This window comes from Carcharhinus amblyrhynchos, unplaced genomic scaffold (genome assembly GCF_965287045.1).
Source record: "Carcharhinus amblyrhynchos unplaced genomic scaffold, sCarAmb.v2.hapA scaffold_766, whole genome shotgun sequence".
NCBI classification, from domain to species: Eukaryota; Metazoa; Chordata; class Chondrichthyes; order Carcharhiniformes; family Carcharhinidae; genus Carcharhinus; species Carcharhinus amblyrhynchos.
The window spans coordinates 1-17,500 of NW_027650506.1; the positions used below are offsets into that span (position 1 = coordinate 1).

Here is a 17,500-nt window from a genome sequence, read left to right on the forward strand (position 1 = left end):
AGCACTGACCCTCTGACAGTGCGGCGCTCCCTCAGCACTGACCCTCTGACAGTGCGGCACTCTGTGTGGCCCTGGGGGGTGGGGGGCAGTTGATTGATTTCTTACTTGTAGCCTGAATTTGTCCATGGCGATGGAGAAGTGTTTGGGGTTTTTTCGCAGGTGTAGATGTTACGATCATCCTCCGGGATCAGGTCAACATCATGGCAGAACAGGCAATCCCAGTCACCCTCCTTCATCGCCTCTTTGAAACCCACATTCAGGAGCTTAGCTCGGTTAAACGTGTAGTTACCAGCCTGGTGTCAGAGAGAGAGACAGAGACTCACACACCGCAACCGAGAAACAGGGGGGAAGAGGCCATTCAGACCATCCAGCATGTCCAATCTACTATCTCCCTCTCCATCGCCCACCCTCCCGCTCTCCAGGGCTAAACTCCATGAATACAGGCCCGATCGACCCAATCTCTCCCGTACGACACTCCCCCATCCCAGGGATAAACTCCAGTGAATACAGGCCCGATCGACCCAATCTCTCCCCGTACGACACTCCCCCCATCCCAGGGATAAACTCCAGTGAATACAGGCCCGACCGACCCAATCTCTCCCGTACGACACTCTCCCCATCCCAGGGATAAACTCCAGTGAATACAGGCCCGATCGGCCCAATCTCTCCCGTACGACACTCTCCCCATCCCAGGGATAAACTCCAGTGAATACAGGCCCGATCGACCCAATCTCTCCCCCTTATGAGAGGAGGGAGTTTGATCATTTCTCTGAATTTGGGAGAAACTGTGGACCACACAGGAAGGGGGGAGGGGGAACAAGGGAACGAAGGGGGGGGGCACCGAGGAACGAGAGTTGGGGGGGGGAACGAGAGTTGGGGGGGGGAACGAGAGTTGGGGGGGGGGGGAGCGAGAGTTGGGGGGGGGGAACGAGAGTTGGGGGGGGAACTGAGAGTTGGGGGGGGGGGGGAACGAGAGTTGGGGGGGGAACGAGAGTTGGGGGGGGGAACGAGAGTTGGGGGGGGGAACGAAGAGTTGGGGGGGGAACAACGAGAGTTGGGGGGGAACAAGAGAGTTGGGGGGGGGGAAACGAGAGTTGGGGGGGGGAAACGAGAGTTGGGGGGGGGGAACGAGAGTGGTGGGGGGGAACGAGAGTTGGGGGGGAACGAGAGTTGGGGGGAACGAGAGTTGGGGGGGGAACAACGAGAGTTGGGGGGGGGAAACGAGAGTTGGGGGGGAAACGAGAGTTGGGGGGGGGAAACGAGATTGGGGGGGGAACGAGAGTTGGGGGGGGGGAACGAGAGTTGGGGGGGGGGAAACGAGAGTTGGGGGGGGGGACGAGAGTTGGGGGGGGGGAACGAGAGTGGGGGGGGGGGGAACGAGAGTTGGGGGGGGGAAAACGAGAGTTTGGGGGGGGGGGGAACCGGGGAACGAGAGTGGGGGGGGGGACCGGGGGACGAGAGTGGGGGGGGGGGACCGGGGAACGAGAGTGGGGGGGGGGGGGGGGGGGGAACCGGGGGACAGGGGGGTGGGGGGACGAGAGGCCCATTCTTCGAGTGTGACCATGAAACCCTCCCCACTGCTCACCCAGGTCACACGCACCCCCCCCCCCCCACCACCGCCCCCCAACACCGACACCCCCTCCTTAGACTCCACCCCCGCACCCCCCCCCCCCCCCCCCCCCACGTTCCCCCCAGCACTGACCTGGTGAATGACGTAGATGGCGTAGTTGAGTGTTGTCGCTGTAGGAATGGGTGTAGGTAGTACAGGAGGTGTTTGAGGTGCTGTTCCCGGTTCCGGTGAGGAATGAGGATCGCCGTGTTGTGCACCGACTCACAGTCCGGCGGTTTATACTTCCCCCGGCCGTAACGTACGGTTCCGCCTCTGCACCTCCTCCAGCGTCAGATCTCGGGAAAGTGACCTGGATCGGACCACCTGGGGAGAGGCAAGACCCCGAGGACGGGGTGGGGGGAGGTGAGGTTAGGCCGGGGTTGGAGCTCCCGTTATACCCTCCGTCCCGGGGAGGGAGCGGGTTTATTGACCGCTCGCTCCGCCTGTCCTGCGTTCTTCAATGACCTCTGCTCAGATCCTGCACCCCGCTCGAATTTTACCCCTCATTTTAGATTCTCTCCAAAATTCACCACCTCAAACCCCTCCACACTGTCCTCCATCCGCCCACTCCAACCTCCCTCTGTCCTCACAGGTTCCAATATCTCCAGGTTTTGCCTCGCGCCACCGAGACCGAGATTGTTAAACTATATCAGGAAAGCAATGGTCCCAGAACCTGCCCCCCCTCCTCCGGGGAATACTAATACAAAACCTCCCTCCAACCCCAAAAATACCCCTGCCCATTACACTCTTATCCACGTCATTTCTGCCTCTTTCTGATTGGATTTATTATTGTCACATGTATTAGCGTACAGTGAAAAGTATTGTTTCTTGCGCACTATACAGAGAAAGCATACCGCTCATAGAGAAGGAAGGGAGACAGTGTAGAATGTAGTGTTATGTCACAGTGAGGGTGCAGAGAAAGATCAACTTAATATTTGATTTTATTTATTATTGTCACATGTATTGGGATACAGTGAAAAGTATTGTTTCTTGCACGCTATACAAAGCATACTGTTCTCAGAGAAGGAAGGGAGAGGGTGCAGAATGTAGTGTTACAGTCACAGCGAGGGTGTAGAGAAAGATCAACTTAATGCGAGGTCGGTCATTCAAAAGTCTGACAGCAGCAGGGAAGAAGCTGTTCTTGAGTCGGTCGGTACGGGACCTCAGACTTCTGTATCTTTTTCCCAACAGAAGAGAGAATGTCCGGGGTACGTGGGGGGGGGTCCTTAATTATACCGGCTGCTTTTCCGAGATAGTGGGAAGTGTAGACAGAGTCTATAGATGGAAATTAAATTTATTTTTTATATATATATTCCACAGAGGTTGAGGGGGAGACCTGATAGAAGTCGACAAGATTATGGGGGACAGAGTGGATAGACAGAAGCTTTTTCCCAGGGTGGAAGAGTCAATTACGGGGGGCACAGGTTTAAGGTGTGAGGGGTAAGGTTTAAAGGAGATGGACGAGGCAGATTTTTTACACAGAGGGTGGTGGGTGCCTGGAACTCGCTGCCGGGGGAGGGAGTGGAAGGGGATACGGTAGTGAGTTTTAAGGGACATCTGGAAAATCCATGAATAGGATGGGAATAGAGGGATATGGTCCCCGGAAGGGAGGGGGTTTTAGTTCAGTCGGGGGCAGCATGGTCAGTGCAGGCTTGGGGGGCCAAAGGGCCTGTTCCTGAGCTGGAATTTTCTCTGTTCTTTAGTTAACCGGTTCACCGTTAGATACGCACAGAGTCTCGGAGTTATTTTGATTCAACCGGTTAAAGCCATTGACAGCCAGACAATTCTGCTTCTCTCACACACGCTAACAGATTACGAGAGGGAGGTACATAACTTTGAGCGATTGAGGGTTAGTTCTGATCTCCCCTTCGTGAGACCCCCCCCCCCCACCTCCCTCCAGACCCCCGCCCCCAGACTTACCCAGATACGGTGAGACCTTTGGACAATAGGGCAACTGATCCTCCCCGACCAGGGTCGGGTGATGAGACTGAGGTTCAAATAAACATCGCCAACCTGGGAAGCGTTGAGGTGAAGGGTGTGTGCATGGTCCCCCTTTCCACAGGATGCCGATGAAGTAAGCCACTCGCTTGCGAGAACCCTCTCGGTACAGGATCATAATAACCATCAGCTGGACACAGATCAGGAGGGCGAAGTAGTGAGCTTTGGCTGGGAACTTCATCGCTATCAGATCGTGGCGATTGTCTGCAGGAGAGAGTGCGCGCACGCACAGACAGAGGGGTTCTTCCTGTCACACGTGGGAGACCCTGGCGGTGCTCCTTCCTTCAGTAGACCATCTCTCACCCAGCGCCGCACGCCACCCACCCCCCCCCTCACCCAGAGCACGGAGATGCCTTCGTGGATGCCTTCAGCGGGCAGCGTGGAGTCGGGGTCAAAACGATCCCTGGGGTCAGAGCCGCCCACTCTCCGCTTCACTCAGCAGGGTACTCTCAAGGCAACAGCACAGCGATCCAGCCAGTTGGCATCACTGTGTTTGACCAGGGACATCCTGGTCAAGGCACCAGAGGTAAGGCACCTGATGGCATCATCGGACAAGATGGCTACCGCCCAGCCAATCAGCAACCAGCTCGATCGACCCGTCAGCGACCTGAGGAGGCAACAAATATGTCAAAATTCCGGATGAGAATTCCCCAATAGTCAGTGGACCCAAACGCCTTCTCGTTCGCTCCCACTGTACACAATCCCAATCCCCTTCCCGTTCACTCCCACTGTACACAATCCCAATCCCCTTCCCATTCACTCCGACTGTGTACAATCCCAATCCCCTTCCCATTCACTCCCACTGTACACAATCCCAATCCCAAACCCCTTCCCGTTCACTCCAACTGTGCACAATCCCAAACCCCTTCCTATTCATTCCCACTGCGTACAATCCCAATCCTCTTCCCGTTCACTCCCATTGTACACAATCCCTTTCCCATTCACTCCATTGTACACAATCCCAAACCCTTCCCTGTTCACTCCCACTGTGCTATCACTATTTTGCTGGGCTAATTCGTCTCCCAGTGTCTATCGCACTTGGGAAGACTGGAACAGTGAATTATCCAGCATCAGTTTTCACCCTGCTGACCCACTGTTAAAGAATACATCTCGGGATTATGATTCTATGCAGAACAAACTGCCTTTCTTCTGCGATCTTCACCCTGAAACTCTGTTTCACACTCCCCTCTACTCATGCACGAACATATGGGAATGGGGGGGGTGGTTCACTCATAATCACCCTCTCCACCCCCCCAACCTCAATGGCTAGGTTGTGTGTAATAAACTAACCCTTCAAGTTTATCCAAACTCAAGGGAGGAAGTGCTTCCTCATATTCCTCCACCACACCCACCCCCCCAACTGAACAACCTGACTCCAATTTTAAGATTCTGTCCCCCGCTCCCCACTCCCCACCCCTGCCTCACTCCCCCACCCCCACCAACTACCTTACATTCTGGACTCTGCCCCTCCCCCCATTAGAGGAAATAGTTTCTCTCCATCAACCCTATCGAATCCTTTAATCAAACTGTGTACAGTTCTGGTCACCCTGTTATAGAAAGGATATTATTAAACTAGAAAGAGTGCAGAAAAGATTTACTAGGATGTTACCGGGACTTGATGGATTGAGTTATAAGGAGAGGCTGGATAGACTGGGACTTTTTTCTCTGGAGCGTAGGAGGCTGAGGGGTGATCTTATAGAGGTCTATAAAATAATGAGGGCACAGATCAGCTAGATAGTCAATATCTTTTCCCCAAAGGTAGGGGAGTCTAAAACTAGAGGGCAGAGGTTTAAGGTGAGAGGGGAGAGATACAAAAGGGTCCAGAGGGGCAATTTTTTCACCCAGAGTGGCTGGAACGAGCTGCCAGAGGCAGTAGTAGAGGCAGGTACAACTTTATCATTTAAAACGCGTTTAGACAGTTACGTGGGTACGATGGATATAGAGGGATATGGGCCAAATGTGGGCAATTGGGATTAGCTTAGGGGTTTTAAAAGGGTGGCATGGACAAGTTGGGCCGAAGGGCCTGTTTCCATGCTATAATCCTATCTCAAACCCCCCCCCCCCAACTGGGAATCTTCCAGACTGGCACCTTCCCATGCAACTAAATGTGTAAGACCTGCCCCGTTACCTCCGAAACCCCCCTTTCAGGTGGAGCAGGTTCCACACGCACCTCCTGCAACCTGGGCCTATCGCATACACTGCTCCCATCGTGGTCTCTGTGTATCGGGGAGAGCAGTCAGTTGGGCTTTAACCTGGTGTCGTGAGCCTTCTTTCTGTGTCCCCCCCCCCCAAGTCCATCTCCATGTCGGCGAGACCAAGCGTACACTTGGGTGATCACTTTGCTGAGGTCTGCACAGAGTCAGGACCCTGACCTTCCCGCTGCTCACAGTTCCCCACACCGCCTGCTCTGTCCTTACCCTTCCGCCGTGTTCCAGCGAACACCGAGACAAACCCAGCTTCCCACTGGACACTTTACAAAACTGAGCTCAACAACTTTGGAGTCTGAACTCTCCCCATCGCCCCTGTTCCATTTGATCTCAGAGACTTATCAAATCCAAACAGGACTAGACAGGGGAGATGCAGGGAGGTTAGCACTGCTGCTTCAGAGCTCCAGGGTCCTGGGTTCGACTCCCAGCTCGGGTCACTGTCTGCGTGGAGTTTGCACATTCTCCCCATGTCTGCGTGGGTTTCCTCCGGGGGCTCCGGTTTCCTCCCACAGTCCAAAGATGTGCAGGTTAGGTTGATTGGCCGTGCTAAATTGCCCCTCAGTGTCCTGAGATGTGTAGGTTAGAGGGATCAGTGGGTAAATGTGTAGGGATATGGGGGTAGGGCCTGGGTGGGATTGTGTTCAGTGCAGACTCGATGGGCTGAAGGGCCTCTGTCTGTACTGTAGGGTTTCTAAGATTCTTCACCCGGTGAGCCTGTGGAATTCATTCCCACAGGAAGTAGTTGATGCCAAAACATTGAATATATTCCAGAGGCAGCTGGATATAGCACTTGGGGGCGAAGGCGATCAAAGGATACGGGGGGAAATGAGGATTAGATGGTGTTGTTGGAGGGAGAGGACTGAGTGGCGACTTGATCGAGGTGTACGAGGTTATGAGGGAAAGAGTGGAAAAGGACCAGCTTCTTCCCTGCTGCCATCAGACTTTCGATATTATCGCTCTCCTCTGCCCAACCCCCAACCTCCTTCTTCAAAACCTACTGCCTCAGGCACTCCTTTACCCAACCGTACCTTCACACATTCTGCTCACAGAATGGACTCCCTCAGCCTTCCGCAGGCTCAATGAGATTGCCCTTGTCCAATTCCACCAGCCCTCCCCACCCTCAGGGGACAGATCTCTGCTCCCTCTCCTTCTCCCAGCGCTGATGAAGAGTTATCCAGACTCGAGTCTATCCTCTCTCCGCGGACGGCTGAGATTTTCCAGCATTTCTCCAGTCACTCATGCTGGAGTTGAGGGGGTTGAGCTATGAGGAGAGGCTGAATAAACTAGGCTTGTACTCGTTAGAGTTTAGAAGAATGAGGGGAGATCTCATTGAGACGTATAAGATGATGAATGGGATGGATAGGATAGAGGTGGAGAGGCTCTTCCCGCTCAGAAAGGACAGTAGGACTAGGGGGCACAGCCTCAAGATAAAGGGGGGTGGTTTAGAACGGAGTTGAGGAGGAACTTCTTCACTCAAAGGGTGGTGAATCTCTGGAATTCTCTGCCCGTTGAAGTGGTGGAGGCTGCCTCGCTAAATATTTTTAAGACGCAGGTTGATGGGTTTTTGATAAGAGAGGGGATTAAGGGTTATGGGGAGAGGGCGGGAAAGTGGAACTGAGCCACGACAGATCAGCCATGATCTTACTGAATGGCGGGGCAGGCTCGAAGGGCTAGATGGCCTACTCCTGCTCCTATTTCTTATGTTCTTATGTCACGTTGGAGGTGAGATCACAGCAGCGAGCAGTTCCAGTCACCACCTTGTAGGAAGGGTGTGAAGGCGCTGGGAGGGGGGTGCAGAGGAGACTCACCAGGACTGGGATGGAGCGTTGAAGTTAGGAGGAGAGGCTGGGGAGGCTTGGGTTGTTTCCTCTGGAGCACAGAGGACTGAGGGGTGACCTGACGGAGGTGTACAAGATTATGAGGGACAGAGTGGATAAGACAGCTTCTTCCCTGCTGCCGTCAGACTTTTGAATGGACCGACCTCGCATTGAGTTGATCTTTCTCCACACCCTCGCTGTGACTGTAACACGACATTCCGCACCCTCTCCTTTCCTTCTCTATGAATGGTATGCTCTGTCTGTACAGCGCGCAAGAAACAATACTTTTCACTGTATCCCAATAAACGCGACATTAATAAATCAGATCAAGTGTTGGCGGGGGGGATAGGTGGGGGTTCAGGTGGTTCTAAGGGGTCGGTGTGGATTGGATGGGCAGATGGGCCTGTAAGACCCTATTTCAGAGTGAGAGGGGGAGAAAGGGCTCCCCTCAGAGGGCGGGAAGCTGGGGGATTCCGCACCGCGGAAGAACAGCTTTCTCCGTGCCAGTGAGGGGTTACTGCGGGTGGAGGGCGCTGAGGGAGGTGGTCAGGGAGCGGGGCGGTGGAAGGGGAGGGCGGGGGTTGGGTTCTGGGGGGTGGGGGGGGTGGGGACGCTGTGTTCTGTTAGACAGTCCCGGAGTGGCAGGCCAGTGACGGGCGAAGGACAGGTTCACTCTTGGAGCGAGGGAGCCAGCGCGAGGGGAGACACGGAACAGGACGGCTGAAATATTCCACCGACAGACAGCAATCCCACTCTCACGTTCACAAAGCTGACCAGGTAACCTGTCAGGGTGAACGCGGTACAGACTCGACAGGACTCAGAATCAGATGTTATACAGGAAGATCGCGTTCCCCGTCTCCCGTGCACACTCGATCGCGGGTCAGCGGCACCTTCGTTCAAAGACAGCTTATAAATTTTACCTCACACAGCACGGGGGAAACGGCGAACAGGAGATCGTGGAGAGGTATCTCTCCCATCTCCAACCCCATCTCCCACTCTCATTACCCGTTCAGACTAAATATCCACTACAGAGATCCCTCTGACAGTGCAGCACTCCCTCAGTACTGACCCTCTGACAGTGCGGCACTCCCTCAGTACTGACCCTCTGACAGTGCGGCACTCCCTCAGTACTGACCCTCTGACAGTGCGGCACTCCCTCAGTACTGACCCTCTGACAGTGCGGCACTCCCTCAGCACTGACCCTCTGACAGTGCGGCACTCCCTCAGCACTGACCCTCTGACAGTGCGGCACTCCCTCAGCACTGACCCTCTGACAGTGCGGCACTCCCTCAGCACTGACCCTCTGACAGTGCGGCACTCCCTCAGCACTGACCCTCTGACAGTGCGGCACTCCCTCAGCACTGACCCTCTGACAGTGCGGCACTCCCTCAGCACTGACCCTCTGACAGTGCGGCACTCCCTCAGCACTGACCCTCTGACAGTGCGGCGCTCCCTCAGCACTGACCCTCTGACAGTGCGGCGCTCCCTCAGCACTGACCCTCTGACAGTGCGGCACTCCCTCAGCACTGACCCTCTGACAGTGCGGCACTCCCTCAGCACTGACCCTCTGACAGTGCGGCGCTCCCTCAGCACTGACCCTCTGACAGTGCGGCGCTCCCTTAGCACTGACCCTCTGACAGTGCGGCACTCCCTCAGCACTGACCCTCTGACAGTGCGGCGCTCCCTTAGCACTGACCCTCTGACAGTGCGGCACTCCCTCAGCACTGACCCTCTGACAGTGCGGCGCTCCCTTAGCACTGACCCTCTGACAGTGCGGCACTCCCTCAGCACTGACCCTCTGACAGTGCGGCGCTCCCTCAGCACTGACCCTCTGACAGTGCGGCACTCCCTCAGCACTGACCCTCTGACAGTGCGGCACTCCCTCAGTACTGAGAACATCCGCTGAAAGTTTTGTTTTTAGGGATAGTTCTTTTTCTTTTGCAAGGCTGTTCTGAATTATATTTTCTGGAACATTCCAGCCGTCATCGAGCTGCCTCTGGCCAGAGGTGATGTGGCCCAGAATTCTGGAATGTGTTCGGTAATTATTCATTGGAGAGCAATGTGTCCCGTCAGCACACAGTCAAAAATATTCCCATTCCCAATCCCAACACCCTCGGCTTCCCAGCCCCTACACCCCCTCCCTATCTCTGTAACCTCCTCCAGCCCCTACACCCCCTCCCTATCTCTGTAACCTCCTCCAGCCCCTACACCCCCTCCCTATCTCTGTAACCCCCTCCAGTCCCTACACCCCCTCCCTATCTCTGTAACCCCCTCCAGTCCCTACACCCCCTCACTATCTCTGTAACCTCCTCCAGCCCCTACACCCCCTCCCTATCTCTGTAACCTCCTCCAGCCCCTACACCCCTCCCTATCTCTGTAACCTCCTCCAGCCCCGACAACCCCTCCCTATCTCTGTAACCTCCTCCAGCCCCGACACCCCCTCCCTATCTCTGTAACCTCCTCCAGCCCCTACACCCCCTCCCTATCTCTGTAACCTCCTCCAGCCCCTACACCCCCTCCCTATCTCTGTAACCCCCTCCAGCTCCTACACCCCCTCCCTGTCTCTGTAACCTCCTCCAGCCCCTACACCCCCTCCCTATCTCTGTAACCTCCTCCAGCCCCTACACCCCCTCCCTATCTCTGTAACCCCCTCCAGCCCCTACACCCCCTCCCTGTCTCTGTAACCTCCTCCAGCCCCTACACCCCCTCCCTGTCTCTGTAACCTCCTCCAGCCCCTACACCCCCTCCCTATCTCTGTAACCCCCTCCAGCCCCTACACCCCCCTCCCTATCTCTGTAACCCCCTCCAGCCCCTACACCCCCTCCCTATCTCTGTAACCTCCTCCAGCCCCTACACCCCCTCCCTATCTCTGTAACCTCCTCCAGCCCCTACACCCCCTCCCTATCTCTGTAACCTCCTCCAGCCCCTACACCCCCTCCCTATCTCTGTAACCCCCTCCAGCCCCTACACCCCCTCCCTATCTCTGTAACCTCCTCCAGCCCCTACACCCCCTCCCTATCTCTGTAACCTCCTCCAGCCCCTACACCCCCTCCCTATCTCTGTAACCTCCTCCAGCCCCTACACCCCTCCCTATCTCTGTAACCTCCTCCAGCCCCTACACCCCCTCCCTATCTCTGTAACCCCCTCCAGTCCCTACACCCCCTCCCTATCTCTGTAACCCCCTCCAGTCCCTACACCCCCTCCCTATCTCTGTAACCTCCTCCAGCCCCTACACCCCCTCCCTATCTCTGTAACCTCCTCCAGCCCCTACACCCCCTCCCTATCTCTGTAACCTCCTCCAGCCCCTACACCCCCCTCCCTATCTCTGTAACCTCCTCCAGCCCCTACACCCCCTCCCTATCTCTGTAACCTCCTCCAGCCCCTACACCCCCTCCCTATCTCAGTAACCTCCTCCAGCCCCTACACCCCTCCCTATCTCTGTAACCTCCTCCAGCCCCTACACCCCCTCCCTATCTCTGTAACCTCCTCCAGCCCCCTACACCCCCTCCCTATCTCTGTAACCTCCTCCAGCCCCCTACACCCCCTCCCTATCTCTGTAACCTCCTCCAGCCCCCTACACCCCCTCCCTATCTCTGTAACCTCCTCCAGCCCCCTACACCCCCTCCCTATGTCAAACCCCCAAGGACTCAGGGGGGAAGTTGGGATAAATAGTGTGAGGGATAATCAACTGGAGTGGAGGAGAAGGTGGGGGAGGGGGGTAGGGGTGTAGCAAGGCTCTTTGCAGGGGTCTTTGCAGAGAACAAGGGGGGCAGCATTGCTGGCACCGGATGTTGGGGGGCGGTGGGGTGGGGACGGGGTTGGGGGCAGTCCCAGGGAGCCGGGGCAGGGGGGGGATGGGGAGGAGGAAGTGGCCTCAGAAGGTTGGTTGGCCATGATAAATCACCCCTTAATGTTCCAAGCTGTATAAGTTAGAAGGATTAGTGGGTAAATAGTTGGGATATGGGGGTAAGGACTGTGGTCAGTGCAGACCCGGTGGGCCGAATGGCCTCTTTCTGCACTGTCGGGTTTCTATGATTCTATTTGTGATCCTATAATCGCCCCGACACAAAGGGGCAATTTATCACGGCCAATCCACCCTAACCCGCACATCTTTGGACTGTGGGAGGAAACCCACGCAGACACGGGGAGAATGTGCAAACTCCACACAGACAGTGATCTGAGCTGGGAATCAAACCCGGGTCCCTGGCGCTGTGAGACAGCAGTGCTAACCCACTGTGTCACCGTGCCCCCGGGAAGCGAACCCGGGTCCCTGGCGCTGTGAGACAGCAGTGCTAACCCACTGTGTCACCGTGCCCCCCCGGGAAGCGAACCCAGGTCCCTGGCGCTGTGAGACAGCAGTGCTAACCCACTGTGTCACCGTGCCCCCGGGAATCGAACCCGGGTCCCTGGCGCTGTGAGACAGCAGCGCTAACCCACTGTGTCACCGTGCCCCCGGGAATCGAACCCGGGTCCCTGGCGCTGTGAGACAGCAGTGCTAACCCACTGTGTCACCGTGTCCCCGGGAATTGAACCCGGGTCTCTGGCGCTGTGAGGCAGCAGTGCTAACCCACTGTTTCACCGTGCCCCCGGGAATCGAACCCGGGTCCCTGGCGCTGTGAGACAGCAGTGCTAACCCACTGTGTCACCGTGCCCCCCGGGAATCAAACCCGGGTCTCTGGCGCTGTGAGACAGCAGCGCTAACCCACTGTGTCACCGTGCCCCCTCGGGAATCGAACCCGGGTCCCTGGCGCTGTGAGACAGCAGCGCTAACCCACTGTGTCACCGTGCCCCCGGGAATCGAACCCGGGTCCCTGGCGCTGTGAGACAGCAGTGCTAACCCACTGTGTCACCGTGTCCCCGGGAATTGAACCCGGGTCTCTGGCGCTGTGAGGCAGCAGTGCTAACCCACTGTTTCACCGTGCCCCCGGGAATCGAACCCGGGTCCCTGGCGCTGTGAGACAGCAGTGCTAACCCACTGTGTCACCGTGCCCCCGGGAATCGAACCCGGGTCCCTGGCGCTGTGAGACAGCAGTGCTAACCCACTGTGTCACTGTGCCCCCTCGGAATCGAACCCGGGTCCCTGGCGCTGTGAGACAGCAGTGCTAACCCACTGTGTCACCGTGCCCCCGGGAATCGAACCCGGGTCCCTGGTGCTGTGCGGGAGCAGTGCTAACCCACTGTGTCATCGTGCCCCCAGGAATCGAACCCGGGTCCCTGGCGCTGTGAGGCAGCAGTGTTAACCCACTGTGTCACCGTGCCCCCGGGAATCGAACCCGGGTCCCTGGCGCTGTGAGGCAGCAGTGCTAACCCACTGTGTCACCGTGTCCCCGGGAATCGAACCCGGGTCCCTGGCGCTGTGAGGCAGCAGTGCTAACCCACTGTGCCATGAAGTCTGGGCATCCTCAGACTCAGTCACTGAAAGTAAGCATGCAGGTACAACAGGCAGTAAAGAAGGGAAATGGTACGTTGGCCTTCACAGCGAGAGGATTTGAGTGCAGGGATGTTTTGATTTGTTGCATATATTACTATATGGTGAAAAGTATTATTTCTTGCGCACTATACAGACAAAGCATACAATTCATAGAGTATGTAGAGAGAAGGAATGGGTAGAATGCAGAATACACAGAGCCTCGGTGAGGCCACACCGGGAGTATTGTGTGTGGTTTTGGTCTCCTTATCTGAGGAAGGATGTCCTTGTTATAGAGGGAGCACAGCGAAGGTTTTCCAGGCTGATTCCTGGGATGGCAGGTCTGTCATATGAGGAGAGACTGAGTGGGTTAGGATTATATTCACTGGAGTTTAGGAGAGTGAGAGGGGATCTGATAGAAACTTATAAAATTCACACAGGGTTAGACAGGGTCGATTCAGAAAGAATGTTCCCGATGGTGGGGGGGAGTCCAGAACTAGGGGTCAGAGTTTGAGGATAAGGGGTAAACCTTTTAGAACTGAGGTGAGGAGAAACTTCTTCACCCAGAGGGTGGGGAATGTGTGGAATTCACTCCCACAGGAAGGAGCTGAGGAGAAAACGCTGTGTGATTTCAGGAAGAAATTAGATTTCACTCTTGGGGCGAAAGGGATCGAGGGATATGGGGGGGAGGGGATCAGGATATTGGATTCGATGATCAGAATGAATGGTGCAGCAGGCTGGAAGGGCTGAATGGCCTCCTGCTTCTGGTCTCTATGTTCCTGGGTTACCTTGGGGATACAAGGCAGAGCGAATGTCATCTCTTACTCGAGCTGTTGTATTTGATAACTGGATTGAATATTCGACACACCCACAGTGAATTATTTACACGTTGGCCCTAGTTACTCAGCTCCCCTCTCTCTCAAACAGAGCAGGAACAGCTCCTTCAACTCTCCACGTCCCTCCTCATCATCATGCCCCAATAAAACTAAAATAAAACCTCCTGCCCTTACTCCGTCCCTATCCCTCTGTTCCCTCCCTCTTCCTGTACCCGTCCAGATGCCTCTTAAACGTTGGTAATGTGCCTGCTGCCACCACCTCCCCTGGCAGCACCTTCCGGGCACCCACCACTCTGTGTGTGAAAAACATCCCCCACACACACCTCCCTTCAACTTTCTCCCTCTCACTTTGAACCTGTGATGCACACAGGCGGGTGCAGACACACGCGCACACACAGGCGTGCAACCACACACACTGACACACGCAATTACACACGCGCACAGACAGATACACGCACAGACACGTAGACACACGCAATTACACACTCGCAGGCAGACATAAGAACATAAGAAATAGGAGCAGGAGTAGGCCATCTAGCCCTTCGAGCCTGCCCCGCCATTCAATAAGATCATGGCTGATCTGTCGTGGCTCAGTTCCACTTTCCCGCCCTCTCCCCATAACCCTTAATCCCCTCTCTTATCAAAAACCCATCAACCCGCGTCTTAAAAATATTTAGCGAGGCAGCCTCCACCACTTCAATGGGCAGAGAATTCCAGAGATTCACCACCCTTTGAGTGAAGAAGTTCCTCCTCAACTCCGTTCTAAACCCCCCCCCTTTATCTTGAGGCTGTGCCCCCTAGTCCTACTGTCCTTTCTGAGCGGGAAGAGTCTCTCCACCTCTATCCTATCCATCCCATTCATCATCTTATACGTCTCAATGAGATCTCCCCTCATTCTTCTAAACTCTAACGAGTACAAGCCTAGTTTATTCAGCCTCTCCTCATAGCTCAACCCCCTCAACTCCGGTATCAGCCTAGTAAACCTCCTCTGCACTCCCTCCAAGGCCAAAATATCCTTGCGTAAGTACGGCGCCCAAAACTGCACACAGTACTCCAGCTGCGGCCTCACCAATGCCCTATACAGCTGCAGCAAGACCTCCCTACTTTTATATTCAATCCCCCTCGCTATGAAGGCCAGCATCCCATTCGCCTTCCTGACCACCTGCTGCACCTGCAAGCTGGGTTTTTGCGACTCATGCACAAGGACCCCGAGGTCCCTCTGCACCGTCGCCTGCTGCAGTTTTTCGCCCCGTAAGTAATAGTCCTTCCTACCATTCTTCCTACCAAAGTGGACCACCTCACATTTGCCAACATTAAATTCCATTTGCCAGTTCCTGGCCCATTCGCCCAGCCTATCTAGATCCTTCTGCAGACTCTCCACACCCTCCGCACAATTTGCCTTTCCCCCAATCTTGGTGTCATCAGCAAATTTCGACACCCTACACTCGGTTCCCTCCTCCAGATCATCTATATAAATGGTAAATAGCTGAGGCCCCAGCACCGACCCCTGGGGCACTCCACTAATCACCAACCGCCAATCCGAATAGCACCCATTGACCCCCACTCTCTGCCTCCTATTTGACAACCAATCCTCTATCCACGCTAACACCCTACCCCCAACTCCATGCCCCCTTACCTTCTGCAATAACCTCTTGTGAGGTACCTTGTCAAACGCCTTCTGAAAATCAAGAAACACCACATCCACCGGCTCTCCTCTATCCACTGCCCTAGACACATCCTCATAGAACTCCAATAAATTCGTCAGACACGACTTCCCCTTAACGAAACCGTGCTGCGTCTGCTCTATCAAGCAATTCCCTTCAAGATGCCTCGCTATTTCCTCCTTGATGACGGATTCTAACATTTTACCCACAACAGACGTTAAACTAACCGGCCTATAATTCCCTGCCTTTTGCCTGCCTTCTTAAACAACGGCGTAACATTAGCCGTTTTCCAATCTTCCGGCACTTCCCTGGAATCCAGCGACGTTTGGAAAATAACCACCAAGGCATCCACTATCACCTCCACCATTTCTTTCAGAAACACGCACACACTCGCAGGCAGACAGGCACACACTCACAGGCAGACAGGCAGACAGGCACACACTCGCAGGCAGACAGGCACACACTCGCAGGCAGACAGGCACACACTCGCAGGCAGACAGGCACACACTCGCAGGCAGACAGGCACACACTCGCAGGCAGACAGGCACACACTCGCAGGCAGACAGGCACACACTCGCAGGCAGACAGGCACACACTCGCAGGCAGACAGGCACACACTCGCAGGCAGACAGGCACACACTCGCAGGCAGACAGGCACACACTCGCAGGCAGACACGCACACACTCGCAGGCAGACACGCACACACTCGCAGGCAGACACGCACACACTCGCAGGCAGACACGCACACACTCGCAGGCAGACACGCACACACTCGCAGGCAGACACGCACACACTCGCAGGCAGACAGGCAGACACTCACAGGCAGACAGGCAGACACTCACAGGCAGACAGGCAGACACTCGCAGGCAGACAGGCAGACACTCGCAGGCAGACAGGCACACACTCACAGGCAGACAGGCAGACACGCACACACTCGCAGGCAGACACGCACACACTCGCAGGCAGACAGGCAGACACGCACACACTCACAGGCAGACAGGCACACACTCGCAGACAGACAGGCAGACACGCACACACTCGCAGGCAGACAGGCAGACACGCACACACTCGCAGGCAGACAGGCAGACACGCACACACTCGCAGGCAGACAGGCAGACACGCACACACTCGCAGACAGACAGGCAGACACGCACACACTCGCAGGCAGACACGCACACACTCACAGGCAGACACGCACACACTCGCAGGCAGACACGCACACACTCGCAGACAGACAGACAGGCAATCACAGACAGACACACACAGACACAGACATAATCAGAAACACAATCGGGACTCCTCCAGTAATGTTGATAAGATTTAAAGGCAGACAGAGTCCCTCACTCAAGCTCACACCAAAACTTGGCAAAACTTTCAATGGTTTCACTATTAGGGAGAGAGAGAAAAACCTCCCCGAGAGGAGGGGAGGGAGAGACGGAAGGAGGGAGGGGGGCAATTCCTGGGGAGTTTGACTGGATTATTCACCAAGAGACCACCCCCCACCCCGACCCCCAGCACTCCCTCCAGGGACACCCTCTCCGCACAACAAACCCTGTCTCTCCCTCACCAACAGGAAATAAAACTCAAACAGAGCTTGGAACTGACATCGCCATTAATCAAACTGGGGGAGGGGGGAGCGGAGGGGGGGGGAGTGGAATATCAGGAGGAAATCTCTCTGCGAGGGAAATGGAGCGGGGGGGGGGGGGGAGACGGTCACATTGAGACTTTTGTTCGGGAGGGAGACACAGAGATAGAGAGAGAGACACAGAGACAGACACAGTGAGAGACAGGGAGACACACACAAAGAGAGAGTGAGATAGAGAGAGACAGAGAGACACACACACAGACACAGTGAGAGACAGAGAGACACACACACACAGACACAGTGAGAGACAGAGAGACACACACACACAGACACAGTGAGAGACAGAGAGACACACACAAAGAGAGAGTGAGATAGAG

At 55.6% G+C, this 17,500-nt stretch overlaps 1 pseudogene across 1 annotated transcript in view; it reads right to left on the reverse strand.

Moving 5' to 3' along the window:
- Positions 1–105: 105 nt before the first annotated feature.
- The window catches only part of LOC145340087 (beta-1,4-galactosyltransferase 3-like), a 21,825-nt pseudogene continuing 4,430 nt past the window's right edge, over positions 106–17,500 (reverse strand). Inside the window, exons 2-4 of the transcript XR_013886204.1 lie at positions 3,530–4,214; positions 1,703–1,933; positions 106–293 (exon numbers count right to left, since the gene is read on the reverse strand). The product of XR_013886204.1 is annotated as a beta-1,4-galactosyltransferase 3-like (transcript). The remainder of the gene's footprint in view (positions 294–1,702; positions 1,934–3,529; positions 4,215–17,500) is intronic.